The following is a 19,560-nucleotide window of genomic DNA, read 5'->3' on the forward strand; positions in this document are numbered from 1 at the left end:
GTGTCTGTACTTTCCGTATGATGTGTGGGAGCTAGGGGTAGGATTACCATATCAAGGCACTGAAAGAATGAGGAGAGGAATGAGGATGTTGGAGAGCAGACGCATAATACCAGTACGTAAATCACGCAATTTAACGCTGTGATGATCTAAAATTGACAGATTATGTCCATTTTCGACGTTTAGCGTAAAATTAGGACGAAATAAATATATTCAAAGCTTCATTGATATGGGTCAGAGCATTAAAGGAAAGAAAATACGTACGTAGCAATTGATAGAAAACATGCTCATACATCCATAAATAGGCCTACACAATACACATTATAGAATGTATAATTTTAAGTTAATCAGCATATTGTTAGGTTTCAGAGAATCGAAAATTATATTAACATACATTACTCTTAGATCACAAGACGTAAATATCTGTACATGCACCTTGATTACACAAGTTCTTATTAGAATCAAATTCTTAAGTGAAATAAATATGTGATAATCAGTATAGACATGTTAAGTTTTAGAGAATCGAAAATTATATTACCGGTACTTTTAGACCACAGGACTTAAGTAACCACGGAAAATATACCTAATTCGCAAAGGTAGCAGAATTACATTGCATTTATAAGTCATTCTTCAATAATAAAGGGAATGCTATCAATTATACATCGAAAATTATATTAACATACATTACTCTTAGATCACAAGACGTAAATACTGTACATGCACCTTGATTACACAAGTTCTTATTATAATAAAATTCTTAAGTGAAATAAATATGTGATAATCAGTATAGACATGTTGTTAAGTTTTAGAGAATCGAAAATTATATTACTGGTACTTTTAGACCACAGGACATAAGTAACCACGCAAAATATACTTAATGCGCAAAGGTAGCAAAATTACATTGCATTTATAAGTCATTCTTCAATAACAAAGGGAATGCTATCACTTATACAAGCTAGCCTACCGGTACCTAATACATTGCAAATAATAAGTAGCATGTTCTCCAACAAGATCAAACCCACGGCTGGCTAATTTATTAGTCTAGCCAGGCCTATACATATTAATCATGAACCCTGAATCGTAAGTTCACAAAGTAGGCTTAGCTATTATAGCCATTTATTTATTTATTTACTTATTTATCCATATATAGATTTTGAATCGATTTTTATTATCTTTCAGAGAAATTAATTCACATAATAAAAACAAAAGTTATCTTTCCACTAATTGTGTTTAATATTTGATGTGTAAGTCTAAATAATTCACTCAGTGGGATTTCTCTACAGTCTGATATATTTGTACTAACAATTAAGTATTCTTTATTGTCGTAAACTACTGATTGATTTCTAATGATATTGATAGTGTAACAACAGAGATAATATATCGTACCTCTTGCAAATGGCTTGGAAAATTAAACAGGGATGGTACAGCATCATCTTTCAAAATTCTATTGCCATTACTTTTTCAAAAATCTGTGTCTTTAAAATGAGCCGAACACAATTTTATGTAAGGTGAAAGAATAAATTTATCTCTTTTAATAGCAACAAGCCACTTAGCAAGTGGCTCGGGGTTCGTCAAAGGGAACCTGTAAAAATAGATTGCTGTCTAATTATAAACTTTTTCAACTACGGTATCTAAAATATACATATGTTACAGTTTCAATGTAGCCTCCAGAATTCAATTTTATTATTTTAAAGCTTGTGTACTTGTGAAAATAAATTCCTGACCCTGTAAGCCACGTGTTATAGCAGTGTACGCTGCACAGGAAACTACCATTTTACACTATTTACAAAGCACATAACTTCATATCAATTATAATAATATTTACAAAACATAAAATTTCATACTGTTATCACAACAATTTACATCACTTTCACAGTGTTCACAAAAAACACCCGAGACAAAACACAGCACAAGCAGGCCACTACCGTGTTTACCGCTGTTTCTACCAATTTAATGGCGGCGTAAACATGCGCAGACTGGTTTCAATTTTGGACAGGACATCAGCGCTCCGTGTGAGTCTAGTATAATATATAACGTCTTTGGTTGGACATTGTGCTACTGTCGCATATTCTGTGACACAGTACGTGAGGATAGGCCACCAAAGGAAAACTGAGAGGTAGAACTTAAGCTGAGAGGGATTCAATCCGGCATCGGAACTAGAATCCGGTATGGCTTAGTGGATAAAGCGTCAGCATGTACATCTGAAAACCCGGGTTCGGGTCCCGGTACCAGAGAGAATTTTTCTCCGTTCTACCCATCCTTCATCATAGTTTATGTGAGCTAAACATTGTTGTAGCAGGGCGCTATGTGTTATTGTTACTGCACGAGGGAGTTTCCATTAAGTGTATTTTTCTATATGCCTTAAAATGATGCTTTTTCACAATACCTAAAGTGTTTCTACATTTTTGTGTGTTGCGGTATTGTACAGCTTCTGTATGAAACAACTTTGTCTACTTCGATTTCAGAATGACACAACTGATATTGACTCTCACGCGTACTGAAATTTGTACTGCCAAACTTCTCCAACAACAAGTCAATCTCTAAACGCTTGAGATGTCTTCCTTTCGGATTTGTCAATATCTTATTTTTTTAAGTACAATCCTGGACTAATTCTTTAGTGGCGTGGGCTAGAGAGTTCTTTATGAAGTTATAGTGTGATTAATTTGCCAAAGAGGTCGACAGCTTCAGTCACCCTAAGAATCGGTTAGCATAACAAAACGCAATGAGAATGCAATTGAGGGTTTAGCTGGAAGAAGGGCGTAATTCGAATTACGGCGTTTACCCGTAAAATGGCTTTATGCGTTCCTTGGCGGCGTTTCTACTAACCACCACAATATTATGCCTCTACTCCCAATAGATTGCAATAGAGAGGTATTATTGAATTGCGTCCGCCTTCCACTTCACTACTGTGGTTCGAGGACCGGCAAAGGTAACTGCAAGGGTGTTCGCGTTGTCTGACGAATGTTCTGATCTATCCTATCTTTCGCCTAATGGAAATGAATATAACATTTCTGATGTTGAAAGTATCAGTGAAAATGAATTACATGCGGAAAAGTAGAAAACGGAAACGGTTTAACAAACTATGCAAGAATAATCTAGCAAGCGACGACGAAATTATGGCAAAGCTTACAAAAGTAAGTCAGGAAATATGGTGAAGGGAATACAGTATTACTATTTATTTTTGTCAATGAAGAATGAACACAAGGTACTAATAATATAGGGGTATGCAGTGCTACAAAATGTTAGATCCAGGCTAGCAGTCAGTCATTTAGGAATGACCATATTTCTGACAGGTTAGCAGCAAAACATTTAAGCCAGTTGCTGTCAGAAGAAATATGAGATGTCGACAGAGGAACAAGGCATTTTCCATTGAGGATTTTGTGAAACTGGAATAAAAACCCAACAGGATACATTTCTTATGGGATATTTGGAGAGGAGGACCATTAAGCAACGTCAAACAACTGTAAAACCACAGCACCGAGAATGTTCTTGGGTATGCAGTATCATGACTGAGAAGAATTTTTATGCAAGTCCTTTATTCTGTCATTGTTTAAAATATCTGAGAAACGAGTGATAACTGTATAAAATATAGGCCTAGTGAAACTAGGTGATACTGTAATGAGGGCGCACGCGCACGCACGCGCGCACACACACACACACACATACACACACACACACACACATATATATATATATAGAAAAGTTAACAGCATTGCAGTATTTTCAACCCTCTTCTATGGAAGAAGGGCGTAATTTAAAAAAAAAAATTGAATGCTTCGTTCTCGTACAATATTTAAACATTAATCATGGAACTCATTGTAATCACAAAAGAACGTATTATCCTACAATATATATGAATAGTGTCATATTCCAGCAAGAGATGCAGGGTACAGATAGTTTTAGTTGATTATTTCAAAACTATGTTTTCTGAGTTACGCCCTTCTTCCAGCTAACCCCTCAATTGTGATTCCAATGTTACCATATTAATAAGAAAATGAACTTGCTGTTGCGCTATGCTCTTTACGAAACTAACGTTTCCACCGAGTGTGATCATACACAGGACTCTAAGTCATAATATTTAACAAATCAATCTGCTTCGTAGGCAAATAATCTCCGGAATCCAATCAATGATTGATGACACGCAACGTGAACAGAACACGGGAGTGTTACGGGGCTCTTCTCGACTCAAGGCAGTGTTGTGCGTCAGTGCCCATGCCCCTATGTCGAATGCGTGAGTAATGAGCAATGTTTATGCTTTACGGCACTCGCAGTTTATTTTGAGTATCACACTCTGTAAATGACAAATTGGCAACAAGCGCTGGCATGGGATTTATGTATGTGCATAAAATTCTGAATATAAGTTCTCCGTAAAAACAATTCACTGAGAGCCAAATTAACTTACGTTATACTACATTATGTTCTAGAATTAGATACGCGTGTGCATGGCAAACAAAAATACACCCACGCTCTAAGCGTTCCTTGGATTCTTATTGCGCAACTCCCGATATGAAAAGTTCTTACATTCGCTTACACAAATAAGGCACTTCTTCCGTTGGGCTTCATGTGGGGCAGTCGCGGCTTTATTGTCCTAGTCTCCCGACTTTTATTCGAACTTAGGATGTCTCACGACCTCTTTCATATATATATATATATATATATATATATATATATATATATATATATATATATATATATATATATTTTTTAATGACGACAGCGCATTTTTCACTTCATAATTTCTGTTTCCCATTTCAATGTCGGAGTCTTTTATAAACATCTAGTACCGTTTCTTCGTGAAAGTGCTTAGTATACATATACTGTATTCATATATTTACGTGGTATAACATCTGAAAATAAAGAGTACGCTTTATCTTATAACAAGTCAAAAGTTTGCAAATATACGCAAACAAATTGTTTACTGCCTGATGTCACGAGTCTTTGGTGTAAGTGAATAATAAGTAGAGGATGGAACCTGGATACTTTAGCAATCAATGTACGCAAGCATTGACTACAGCTTTTACACACTCGGTACTGGGTACACCCTGCGGACATAAACAAAGGTAGTACAGTCTGGTTATGATTGAAAATAAAGTACAGTAGTGGCAAAAAAAAACCGGACCGACCTTTGTAGCTTATTTCAGAGCCTTCTTCACTCCAGAGCACGATAGACTGGTAACTAAGACTTTCGTGATTCGAATCCTGCCTGGGAAGGAAACTTTTTTTTTTTGTTCCTTATTCAAATTTATTCCCAATACTTTTCGATTGCAGCGATATTTTATTATTTAATTAACTTATTATTCCCAGAACATGAATTTTACCAGCAATCGAAAAGTATTGGGAATAAATTTGAATAAGGAACAAAATAAAGTTTCCTTCCCAGGCAGGATTCGAATCACGAAAGTCTTAGTTACCAGTCTATCGTACTCTGGAGTGAACAAGGCTCTGAAATCAGCTACAAGGGTCGGTCCGGTTTTTTTGCCACTACTGTAAATGAATACATATCTTATACATGCAAGATTCCGTCTTCTTCGGTTTCGTTGCCGGCATTACAATGAACAACAAAATACATCCGAAGATTTGCGAACTGAAACGTCCTACAGCGATCACTCAAACAGTTTTTATATTTTGAGAACGACCGTTCAACATCACAGGATGTCAATGGTGAATGCAGATAATACTAGTGTTTCGACATTGCACTTGTACACATTACCAAATACAGTAGAGCGTCTCGTTCAGGCACAGTGAAAACGTAAAGAAAGTGCAGGTGAAGGCTGGTTCACAATAAACCGAGAAAGGAAACGACAACGAGAACGAGAACGGAAATAATGTTAAAATAAATGTATTTAAATTTGAGTGTTCACAACAGTTAATTGTGAATGCTCACATTTAAATAAATTTATTTTAACAATATTTCCGTTCTCGTTGTCGTTTCCGTTACCGGTTTATTGTGAACCAGCCTTAACGTGTGGGAGAGACGAGCCGTACGATAAACACGAGAGATACACAAGGTTTTAATTACAACATTTATGGCGGAGCATTAATTGAAATTATATTTTCCAAAAACACACAAAACAAAAGAACACAAATTGCATAACTTTATCATACACACATTTTAAGAAACAAGCAATTGTAATGTTGAAATAATTCAATATAACAAATCAAATTTTGCTACTTATATGATGTTACTTTCAAGCAGCATTTTTACAGTCATAAATTTCATTCTCTGTATGATTAACGTAATATCACCGTCTTTTGTGGCCGAATTCACAAAACTATAGCATATTGGTCTGAAGTGACAACACTATTTCCTAAACATAATAATTATCCCTTCTCAAAGTTCAATTTATTCAGGTACAGTACAAAAGACGGTGATATTATGTTAGTCACACAGAGAATGAAATTCATGACCGTAAAAAATGCTGCTTGAAAACATCATATAGGCTAGACTAAGTAGCAAAATTTTATTTGTTGTATTGAATTATTTCAACATTACAATTCCTTGTTTATTAAAATGCGTATATGATAATGTTATGCAATTTGTGTTCTTTTATTTTGTGTGTTTTTGGAAAATATAATGTCAATTAATGTTAATTAATATAATTAATTGTAACTAAAACCTTGTCCATTCCTCGCGTTTATCGTACGGCTCGACCTCCTCCACACGTTACCTGGACTTTGTTTACATTTTCACTGTGCCTAAACGAGACTCTCTACTGTACACGTAAACACTGACAAACAACCTCGACACTAACGTCAGACAACTATTCGCTATGACTGTGCAAAGTACTCTGCTGGCTTAGGTTCGGTTCCTACAGCGCGCAACGGGACGGCTGACAGGTCATTTTGCGTTCTCAACAAAATGTACCTACGAGAGTAACGTCACATGTCTAAGCTCCGTTGTGTATCAACCTATTGCCGTCTAATAATAAATAATAAAACATACTAAACTGTTCTCATAATAATATTCATGTTTGAAAATCCGAAACTTAAAAAATGCAAATATTGCGATAATTGAAACGTGCGGCCGAACGTGACAAGCGCCACTGAGCAAATTGTGCAGGAGAGAGAATTTTGAAACACTTCAACTCATGCTGCACACACTGCACAGAAGGAAACGAACCTCCCGCGGATTTTCGATGAAACAGACCATGAGTCACAATAGAAGAGACCTCGAACTCAATGTTCCACTGAAAATTCTAGCTTTGCTCAATTGGGCGCTTGTCCCGTCGTTCGGCCGCACGCTTCAATTATGGAATTTTCGACTTGTCTCTTTCGCTTTTAGAACGTAATAATTATGGAACGTACAGTAAAGGAGGCAAGACCTGTTCTTTGACCTTATCATGTGCCGAAGGTATGGAGGAGGAAGATAGATTTTATTCTGAGATGAACTTCCGTGGTGGTAGATTCGCATAATATTAACCATCATTAAACAATTTCCCTTTTTGACAGCTCATTCTTTTCCCTCTCGCACAGGTCACACGCCAGGTCTGGACTCCTCATCTACACTTTGGTTGGCTATGTAGTGGGTTCAAGTTAACAGATATCGGAGTATGCATAGCGACATCACTACAGTCTGTGCATTTCGAACTGGCGGATCAAGGTCATTTCGTCTCCTCCACACTGTACCCCTTTCTCATAAGTTCTGGATGGTCCCCTTCCTCTCTAACATGCCGCGCCATTGGTCCAGCTGACTTTTCTTGAGGAGAACAGTCCAGGAGTGGGGGTAACCACGCTTGGAAAATGCAGTCCATTGCTTGACCTTGAGCTGCCAGTTCGAACTGCACAGACTATAGTATCTATACAGGTAGTTTCCGTAAACAGCCTGGCTTTATTCGGTGTTTTATTATGTCAATTATATAAGGCAATTTTTGAAATCAATATCTTCGATAGTAACGATTGTTTAGCGATTAGACGTCGAAATTCCTGGCTTCAAATCAGATTCAGAATGAAAACTGCAATTCACAAAAACCTACTTTGAATGTGTCTAAAACAATTGTACTTCTAGAAAAATAAGAAATAGAAATGCCCGAAGTCCCCATAGTGGTTGATAAATTACCACAAAGTATTAATGAAGTTCAATCTGTACCGATCACAGGGAAAGCTAAATCCAGTTTTAAGAAAAAATACAGACTAGTCAATAACAGAAGATACATATAAGATATGTCATTATAAATTGACAATATTAACTTCATGTTTATCTGATGCAAATAGGGTCCGTTATGTTCGTTGTGCACCTATCACATCCTGTAGAACAAAGTTTCTCAGAGTATAAATCTTGCGTGAGTGACAATAGAGGATAATGTTCTTTTGAAAAATTAAGGATGTATGTTGCAATTCATTGTGACGCTTGTAACAATACAGCGCAATAAGATGAAGCATAAATGAAATTTTTACTCTATAGAGCTAAACGTGTAGAATAATTCTGTGATTGTGTAATTTATATTACTTATACAGGACATTTCAAAATGATAGAGCAGATTTCAAATATTTTTTTCAAACAAACCATACAAGACAGAAACGCATTCCGCACATGACTGGATAGAGGAAGGTTCAAAGCGGAAAGACATTTCTTGCGACACACGAATCAATTGGTCGCTAGTTTTTGAGTTCACAGTTTCCACAATTCGGTGTCGCAATTCTCGAAGATTAGCGGACATAGGTAAAACAAACACTCTGCATTTAATGTACTCACATAGATAAAAATCGCAGGGGTAAGGTCTGGAGACCTGGGAGGGCACAGATGATGAGAAAGTTCATCCTGTCCACCTCTTCCGATCCATCGTCGTGACTGCTGAACCGTTGGCGGAATTCACGTTGGAATTGAACAATGGATTCACACTTTGCAAACTGCAGCACGAAAAACGATCTCTCTTGTTGCGTCGCCATTTTAATATAAACAAGAAACAGTGCTGCTGTGTGGCATTCACTGGTACTTTTAGGCGGACTTATAAACTTTGAACCTTTCTCTATCCAGTAGTAGACCCAGCGATAGGTCTATAGACCTCTCCCTAGGAAAATTAAAAAAAAAGTGAGAAACAATTGAATGGGTCACCCCAACAATGTTGTAACAGCCGTAATTTATAAGGTTCAGAACGTTTTATAATTAATCTATGTAATATGGATTTAAGTACAATACACAACTAAATCTCCTAGGGTGTGGATATTTCGTTAAAAATAATTTTCCCAACATTCTGAACCTTATAACTTATGGCTGTTACAAGGGGTGATCCATTCAATTTTAACATTGTATTACAACTTGCTTATCGGAAAAAATCATACAACATGAAATTACATTCAATTTTAGATATGCTTCTGCTTTCTACCTTAAAATAATATATTTAACATACATGTTAATTTTTATGTGCCTTTCATGGACTCCCTGAAGCCCATCCAAAGACCTCCAAGAGGTCCATGGACCCCAGGTTAAGAAACCTTTCACTAGGAGATTAGCGATTGAGTGGCCGCCACTGAACTCGTCTGCCCAGGACACGCCCGATTTCTGCCCACCGTGAGCACGTCTGCAATAGTGGAACCCTAGAACACAGTTAACCAACCACTGGCCTCTCTCTCTCCCATAGGGCATCAAGTTTCGCTCCCTGGTGATGACACATTAAAGTTTTGCTGCCGTATGTATTATAGTCAGTTTTTATTCTTAAATTTCAAACGCCTTTCCAAAACCAAATTCTGTATGCGCCACTGATGTAATACAAATATTTACAAGTTAACCAATTTAAAAAATTTAAATCTTAATTCTTAATTGATTTCAAATGAAAATAATAGCTATAATAATAATAATAATAATAATAATAATAATAATAATAATAATAATAATAATAATAATAATGAGATTTAAAATGCAATTTATAGCTATATAACTACGTAATAAACGAGTAAAACTGGAGATAAGATTGAGGTTATGATTACATAAACACAACTTGAGAATAAAGGAGCAAATAATATGACACAATGCATAATCAATTAAGTCCTGGATTTGCCATATTCTAAGGCCATTTCACATCTTAAATTTACCTTTATCGCAGTAAACAAATGTCTCATTATTGCTTTCAGGCAAATTATAGCATTAAGTGAGGTATAAGGTTGGTCTTCATGTATCGTATCTTGAACCTTACTAACTTTCGGCTAAGTTACGATTAAAATGTAAGTTAAGTTGTGACCTGAATAGCAATTCAGCGTTTTCTACTTGCTTTAGTCGGATTTAAGTGAAAGTGAATTTGAGGCGACGTTCTGAATATGGCCCAGAGTATCTACAACTGAGCCAGCCTTCGCAAAACGACAGCTGCAAGACAACATCAACAATATCAGTGACAATTTATCATCATCGGCTCGACAACACTTTCAGGGATCTGGCTGTTCTAAGAAATATTTCCCATTCATCTCTATTCATTGCTTTAGTTGTCCAGTTGCAGACTCCAATAATTCTGACGTCTTCTTTGACTTTATCCTCTTATGGCTAGTCTTGAGCCTTCAATCCTGATTAGGCATCCAGCCTAACTTAAACGGTCGTTTTTATAAATGCAATGACATATTTTGATTCCTTGAATTTATATCTTGTTTACTTAGAGTTCATGTTTCTGAAGCATAATATGTCAACACTGGCCTAATCAAAGTTATACAAATCCTAATTTTGTTGGCAACTTTATGGTAAGTCTAAAAATTGGTTTCATTTTTCACAGCAAAAACATTATATTGCGTAAAATAACTTTGTATTTAAGCATGTTTTAGGTTATATTAAAAAGCTGAAACTGAAATTAGGCTAATATCGCTAAAAATTTATCAAGTGTGCTTAATTCAATAAATTACGCAAATATATCATTAGTAGAACATGTTTTTGGACTTGAATTATACAATATATATATATATATATATATATATATATATATATATGGAGGTCCGTCAAAATGAAGTGTGAATTTGTGACACTCAAGTTGTAATTTCCACGCAAAAGATTAGTCTCGAGAAATGTTAATTCATTTCTTTTCTACGTTTGAAGAAGGGATTTTCACGTCGCATCAAAAATAAATTCGTCAATACAATGCAACATCAAATTGTAGTTCTACTTAAACCAAGTTCCATGTGAAGCCGAGAGATTCATTGTTTCTTTGAATTTCCACTCTTCATTTCAGCTTTCATTTTCCTCTGGAAATACATTTAGCAGTTTGACGCAAAAATAATTTCCGCTCTATATCTCACAGCATTTGATTACATGTTACGAGAAATACAACACACTAACAGAGAAGTGAATCCCGCGTTGTGGCGTCGCGGTCTAAGGCATCCTGCCTTGGACTCGCGTTAAGGAATGCGCGCTGGTTCGAGTTCTCATGGAGGAAGAAATTTTCTCATGAAATTTCGGCCAGTGTATGGGATCGGTGCCCACCCAGCATCATGCACTTGAGGAGCTACAATAGGTAGCGAAAATCCGGTTTCGCAAACCAGCTATAACAGCTGGGGGGGAATCATCGTGCTAACCGAACGATACCTCCATTCTGGTTGGATGATCGTCCACCTCTGCTTCCGCATGTGAACGTGAGTCCATCAGCCGGCTGGTTGGTCTTGGCCCTTAAGGCTGTAGCGCCATGGATTTTTTTTTAACAGAGAAGTAAATTCCTTTTGTAAACTCTACTTCAATGTGAACTACATGTGCAACAGTACATCAGGATGCAGAATACAGTAATAAATAATTCTGGTTCTCACATTGTAAATAATGTTCTTTCAGATAAGAGTAGCAGTAATTCAGATACTCAGAAATAAGTAGCTTCATGTAAATAACACGCATGTTCCCACATTACCATTATACATTCTAGACATTCTGGTCTTCCACCTTCAGGCGACCCGGGTTCGATCCCCGGCTAGGTAGTGATGGAATTTGTGGTGGACGTTGCAGAGAGGTTTTCTTGGGGTACTCCCACTTTCCTCTATCATTCACCAACACACTCCAACTTCTCCCCACTTCATTTATCACCTGCAATAGTAAAAATAGTCTGGGGTGAAGTCTTGGGGGTAGTACGGGTTTCTGATGATATAGAAAGGGCTTGGGGCTCTGGGTCCAAGGGGCTTATCAGATTACTCAGGTGCGGATGGGACCTGAATTTATCGGGGGCTCAGGCAGGATGGCTCACCTGTCATCCGACGATGACAGAAAGGGCTTGAGGCTCCGAGGTCTTGGTCTTATCAGGCTACTCGTCCTCGAAACAGAACCTGGCTCTGTCAGGGGCTGGAACAGGATGTCCCACCTGTCAGCATCAAATACACGAATATCATGCAGGCCACCTGTCAGACTGGGACAATCATCACTAGACTTCGTTGAATTGCCACACGCAGCATGCAATCAGGTTGCCGATGCACGGTAGTATAGAAGAGGTGAGCGACCGCCCGGTCTCGTAGTATAAGCAGTTCATGTTAAGAGTTGTGACCGGTCCAAATAGATAGAGCAGCTACAGCTAATGTATACCTATGTAAAAACAAGTTTTTACATTACTGTGGTCGGAATAGTCAAAGCTTAACATTTGTTCAGTGCAGACAAGAATTCAATCAAACATACTACAATGAGAGTGTTGCTGCTCCAAACAATTGCCCCTGGAATACCCCTACACCCGCAGCCAGTCTTGACCCTTTGGAAAACGTGGTTGGATGCTGTTAATTATTATGCAGAATATTACGGCAAAATAATGGAGGTAACTGATGCATTGAATAGCACAGACAGTTCCGCTGTTGCAGCTGTAAAATCATTGCCTTCTGAACAGCTACTGGAAGATATTCTGTTCATTGATTCTAATTTTAAAGCCTTGTCCAAAAGCATCACCCTGTTAGACTCTTCTAAACTACAACTCTCAGAAGCCCTTAATATAGTGGATAAAGTATCACAAACAGTTATCCAAAATAACAATTTACTAATTTCAGAAAAAGTGAAATGTAAGTTGAGAAACATTATTGCTAAAAATTCTGCCTGTTCACAACATCGTATTATAAATTATGTACTATCAGGTCACGACAAGACGTCTGAAGTTGGTGTACTAAAAAGTAGTGACTTTCCGTTCTTCGAATATGCACCTATTACATCGTGTGATGTTGAACGTATATTTTCCCAATACAAAAATTTTTTTGATTGACCATCGGAGGAGGTTCACTTTGCAGTCGCTCAAAATGTACGTAACACTTCACTACAATGCACATATTCAAGGATGATGTGAGTATATTACACTAAATTTTAAGAGTTAATATATCTCCCTATATTACATGTTTAGACATTTCTTACTTCAATGATCATTCATTATATTTCTTGAATGCAGGATACAGGTTTTATTGTAACCGTAGTATACTGCTCAGTGTTTACATCAGAGGCACACTCCATGCGTTGCACGTCCCCTTCTCATACAGTCTATACCGCGTGCGTAGTAAACCTTACGATTCTTGTGGCAATTCCACGAAGTCTAATCATCACATATATAGGATGCACAATGGGTCAATGCGTGCTTAAGTGTATGGACCCGAGCCAGCCGTCGTAAAGCCAAGCCAAAACCAAAATTTTAGACAATTCGGAAATATTTGTCTGAAGTGTTGTGTGGATAGTTAGTGAAAGAAAAATGTATTCCAAGGCCATGGGCTCGTATGCCAATTTTATTCTAGTACATTTCCATATTGTACGGCTATTTTCTATTAGTTATCAGCAATTTATGTAGATTATTTCCTTTGTCTTCTTTTTATAGTAATTTCGAGAGTGTTCCACTGCCCATACCAGGTATCGAACCGTTTGGTAGGATAAATGAATTATTTTAAGTTTATTATTTTAAAGTATCCTAGGCTATAGCCCTACAGCAGGGATGACGCGATATTAACTCAAAATCACGGTTAGAAGTGCTCGACCTTGATTACGAGCGCATTGAACATGCACTACATAGTGTCCCAACGTAGACAGCAGGGATGTACAGTTGTCCAAAGAAAAAGTGGCCGCTCTCCTAAAACAAAGTTCCCTTCGGGTATCTTCGCTACAATTCGGAGACAGGCGATGTTACATGTTGTTGGACCACGTTGCCTGATATCTACAGTTATGATTGAAGTATTCTGTGTGGTATTCGATAGCGTAATGGTAGCGTTCCGGCCTCTTATTTCTGAGTTCCTGCGTTCGACTACAACCTCGTGCTTTCTATGTTCTTTTTTGTTCTGTTTTTGAGAGAGACAAACTATACATAATGGCTCCTTTCTCTTTTACCATTATTTTAGTAATTAACATCAGGTTCATTAATATATTATGCCATGACTTTATCATTATGATATTGTGACTGCAAATGGAAAGAAAATAATAATATACGTTACAAGAGCGGTATGTTGACGTTTTTATGGTCGAGGAAAAGATTGAAAAAGCGAAACGTAGTTGAGCTTTTTTAATTTCCGAGAACATGAAAACAAACATACCGCTCGTGTATCGTACATTACTTTGTGCGAAGATCGTTTATTACATACCTGAAAGACGAATTTATAATTAGTTGCAATGAAATCTCCATGTTGGTTTCTGTTTAATGACGGCAACTTCGGAAAACAAAATATCTTTCTTCAACATTGTTACTATAAAATGTTTTCTGTGTTTACTATACTCCAGCAGGCCGTGATATACGTCTGTCCTTTTTTTTCCCCAGTCTATAAATGCGAACTTAAAACAAACGGTAAGGTTATGTAATGATTTATTTTTCATTTTAATATTTTAACAATATTATTTATATAACATATTGCAGTAATAACATCGGCATCTGGAATCTTGTTTATTTTTTCACGGCTTCCTTAATGTTACTTGTATCAGGAATGCAATAAGTTTCGTGGAGTAGTAGACTTTACTTAATTTTTGCAAATATTTAAAAACAATCATTAACATTGCAATTTAGGTGAAATTGCAGTGGTAAGTTTCCAATTTATAATTATTACTATGTTAAACGTCTCTAAAATAATATGTTAAAAGCCTAAAGCAGTAAAATGAATGTCGCGTTTAAGCGGTAAGAAGAGGGAATTGTTATGTGTGTTACGTTGGGAATACTCAATGTGGTATTTCACACTTACCGCGTATTGGTTCTGTGCGGAAAACAAGCAAATACGCACGATCTCGCACAACAGATCTTATTCTCAATAAAAATATCTTTCGTGGCATAAACAAAACAAATTTACTGGCGTCGGCCTTAAAACAGTCAAACAATTAAGCGTTCAAAAAACAAAACAAAAAGCCACAATTCAATATTTAGTCTATCTTCCTCTTATCTCGATCATCTTGCAGTCGAGTGGGCATGGAATTGACTAGTCTTTGCAAATAGCGACTGTTCTTAGACACGATATTCCAGGCATTCTGAACATAAATGCATAAGTGTTCTGCCCATGGGCAGGTCTTTCATTGCAAACCCAGCAATCTCCAATCTTTCCTATTTTCTGTCTTCCTCTTAGTCTCCGCATATGATCCACGTATCCTAATGTCGTCTATTATTCTTTTCAACCAGAGACCCAACCAATTCCTTTTTCTCTTTCTAATCAGTTTCAGCATCATTCTTTCTTCACTCACTTTTTCAAACACAATTTTATTTCTTATTCTGTCTGTCCAATTCACACGCACCGTTTTGTCCACATCCACATTTCAAATGCTTCAATTCGTTTCTCTTCATTTCGTCGTAATGTCCATGTTCCTTCCCCATACAATGCCACACTCCACACAAAGAACTTCACTAGTCTCTTCCTTAGTTCTTTTTCCAGAGGTCCGCAGAAGATCCTTCTTCTTCTATTAAAAGCTTCCTTTGTTCATGTTTGCAGTTTTTCTTGGGAAGGATAGGCCTAAATGCGGTAACATCCCGTTGCTTTCCACACACCACTATCTCTTTCGCACCTTATTAGATTCCAGGGGGCCCAAGCGTGGAGATGAGGAGAGTGGATTTGACTAATTGGGCCCTCCGGACTTCACCGAAAGTCACGGCAAGGGTTAAATATTAATTCTATCAGAATGTTTGACCCTATCAGAGATCGGGAAATCTCAATTAGCCTTTGCCCCTCGCATCCTGGACTAGCTTCTACGAATCATCAGAAAATCTTAGAGTGTGATTGGGCCAATTTTTCCGCAAATGTTTCTTTATTTGTGCCCTCGTAGTTCAGTCGGAAGAACGTCGGAATTTAGATGTCAACGTCTCAGGTTCAATTCCTCGTTACTCCTTTTCATTTTATTGTGGTTCAAGATAGTATAATGTAATAATACAAAAAGAAAAACTAATAGCAGTATTATGCAACTGAATTTTTCCAAACCTAATATTAAATTTATGTTATTTATATCGCTAAAGAACGATTACAATATAAATAACTTGAATATTATTTATACAGTATCACTAAAGAACGATAACACAATATAAATGATAAATATCCGTTTCTTTAATTAATATAAGATAATATATAATACGTATTTAATTATCTAAATAAAATAACCTATTTTACAAAGAAAGATGTTTATTTGTGTTATAATAATTACATAAAATACAGATTATTTATATTGCGAAAGAACACTAACAATATAAATAACTTGAATATTATTTTATAATGCTAATGAAGGAAAACAATATAAATGATAACTTGAATATTATTTATTTCGCTAAGAACGATAACAATATAAAAAACGTGAATATTATTCATATCGGAATTTCAGAGATTTATTACAGGTGTATTTAAGAAATTGTAGAAGAATAGTAATTAGTAACAGTGTCCTATTTATTCTTCTTGGACCCAAATTTGTAACTTTTAAAAGTGTGGTTACTATGTTGAAGTGTATGTGTTGCAACGTATGCTTGATTTGTTATGTATGTGAGTCAGTTATGGGATGCTTGATGTCGTCGTAATGTCGTAATTATAGTTTGATTGTGTCTGCATGACTATTGTGTATTAATTTATGATGTATGGTACGGAAAGCTGCATATTTGTGTTATAGAAGTGTTACGTATGTGTGTTGTATGTTTCAAATTGATACCTGATATTTGTTTTGCAATCGCAATGCCTAATTTACGGATTGTTTATGGTTTGTTTACATCGCGTAAGCTAATTTAATTTTCTTTTCCATTTCTCGTTATGATTATCTTTTTTTTTGTGTATAAAACTATAGCCCTAACATACATATATAAAATAGGGCTAACCCCCATTGGAGATACAATAATAATAATTATTATTCATATCGTTATAAAACGATAACAGAATACAAATGATGACTTGAATTTTATTCATATCTCTAAAGAACGATAACAAAATATAAATAACGTGATATCCATAAAGAACGACAACTGAATATAAATGATAATTTGAATATCATTTACATCGCTAAAGAACGATTAAAAATTAAATCAAAACTTCAAGAAGGCCCGAACCAACAACCTTTGAATCATTAAACAAGCACTATACCGCTAGTTTACGAGGCGCAGATATGGAACCTTTCATAGTTCCGGAACTGCTTGTACAAGCACATGCATCGTGTAACATCGCCGCGACCCGAAGTGGACTTTGAAAATATTCGCTGTTCACGAGTGCGGCCACTTTTTTTTTGACAACTGTACAGTTGCCAAAAGAAAAAGTGGCCGCTCTCTAGATAATAAGTTCCCTTCGGGTATCTCCGCTACAATTTGGAGACAGGCGATGTTAGATGTTGGACCACGATGCCTGCTATATACCAGCGATGTCAGACGGACTAAACGGAGCGGAGCGCTCCACCAGACTGGTTTCGTGCTCCGGTGTTTCCACAGACATAAGAAGTTCAAGCTCCGATCTAGCTCCACAACCGGCATTGGAGCTTACAACTCTGACACTACTGCTATACAGGCTGTTTTAAAAATACGAGGCATAATTTCAGGTATGTATTTCCCACATGTAGACAATCAAAATAGTTCATTACAACATGTGTCCGGAAATGCTTCATTTCCGAGTTATGGTCTTCACAACATTGAAATTCACCGGAACGTTTTTCTTTCCGCAAGTCGTTGTCATTGCAGAAGATGTTCAAAATGTCCACCTCCTGCTTGAATACAGACCTCACATCGATGTCTCATTGACCTGCGAACACGATCCCAAACTCCAGGAGTATTGCGTATGTCCTCAGAACATGCCACAATTCGATTCCGAAGGGATTCCAAATCAGGCAGCGGAGACAAATAAACCAATGATTTTAAATGGACCCACAAGTAGAAATCGAGAGGGTTCAGATCAGGTGAGCGTGGAAGCCAAGCAATTGAGCCACCTCTACCTATCCATCGATCAGGAAACCTTCGATCCAAGTACCGGCGAGCAGTACGACTGAAGTGTGCAGGAGCGCCATCATGCAAGAAGTGAATGTGTTGATTGATCAGTGGAGTGTCTTCTAAAACATGAGGTATGGTGTTTTCCAGGAAGTTTGTGTACGCCTGCCCCGTAAGTCTGTTTACAAGTACATGGGGTCCAACTAATCGATCACCAATGATACCGGCCCACATGTTGAGGGAGAACCGCACCTGGCGATGAGATGGAACAGTTGCACGTGGGTTTTCATACGCCCATACATGCTGATTGTGGAAATTTGTTATGCCATCTCGTGTGAACTGTACTTCATCTGTAAATAATACTAAGGCAGAAAATTTCGGATTTACACCGCACTGCTGCAAGAACCACTGACAGAACCTAACTCGTGCAGGGTAATCTGCTGGTGACAGAGCCTGTACACGTTGCAAATGATAAGGATACAATTGATACTCTTTCAACAGTCTCCAGACAGTCGTATGAGGAACTTTGACTTGCAACGCTACCCTTCGTGTGGTGATAGAAGGAGTCATGTTCACAGCCTCCAGAATCTCCTCCTGTACCTCTGGAGTTGTAGATCTTGGTCGTCCCCTTCCCAAACCAGGAGAGTTAAATTTTCCATATTCACACAGACGGTAATGGAGACGTACAAATGTCTTCCGATCTGGACATTGTCGCTGTGGGTACCTCTCCTGGTACAAACGACGAGCCAGCGCAGCATTGCCGTCCGCTTTACCGTACATGAAGTGTATCTCTGCCAGCTCTTGATTTGAATACATGTTGCACATTCTAACGCCTACACAACACTGAATGTGACCTTCGCCTCGGAATGAACTGTCAGAGTGCCTTCTTAATGTCTCCTTTGACGGCAACGACCTGCGGAAAGAAAAACGTTCCGGTGAATTTCAATGTTTTAAAGGCCATAACTCTGAAATAAAGCATTTCCGGACACATGCTGTAATGTACTATTTTGATTGTCTACATGTGGGAAATACATACCTGAAATTATGCCCCGTATTTTTAAACACCCTGTATACAGTTATAATTAAAGTATTCTACGTGTTACATTCCTGGCGTAATAGTAGCGTTCCGGGCTGGTATTCGTGAGGTCGTGCTTTCAAACACCACCCAGTGCTTTTTATGTTTTTTATTGTTTTTAAGATAGAGAGAAATTATAATTGCTGCTGTCTCTTTTATGACTGTTCATGAATGCATTATTCCATGACTTTATAATTATTTATTATGACATTATGGCTAAAAATGGAAAGAAAGAAAGAA

General features: G+C 37.1%; 1 protein-coding gene across 6 annotated transcripts in view; it reads right to left on the bottom strand.

Annotated features, from left to right (window-relative positions):
- Positions 1-19,560, bottom strand: part of LOC138707878 (rho GTPase-activating protein 45-like) — a 200,512-nt gene that overhangs the window by 152,078 nt on the left and 28,874 nt on the right. The window contains exon 3 of one of the 6 annotated variants that reach the window (XM_069837890.1): positions 12,135-12,248. The exons of the other annotated variants lie outside the window; for them this stretch is intronic. The gene's annotated coding sequence lies outside the window, so the exon portion shown is untranslated. The remainder of the gene's footprint in view (positions 1-12,134; positions 12,249-19,560) is intronic. 6 annotated transcript variants of the gene reach the window in all.

Source organism: Periplaneta americana, chromosome 10 (genome assembly GCF_040183065.1).
Source record: "Periplaneta americana isolate PAMFEO1 chromosome 10, P.americana_PAMFEO1_priV1, whole genome shotgun sequence".
NCBI lineage: Eukaryota > Metazoa > Arthropoda > Insecta > Blattodea > Blattidae > Periplaneta > Periplaneta americana.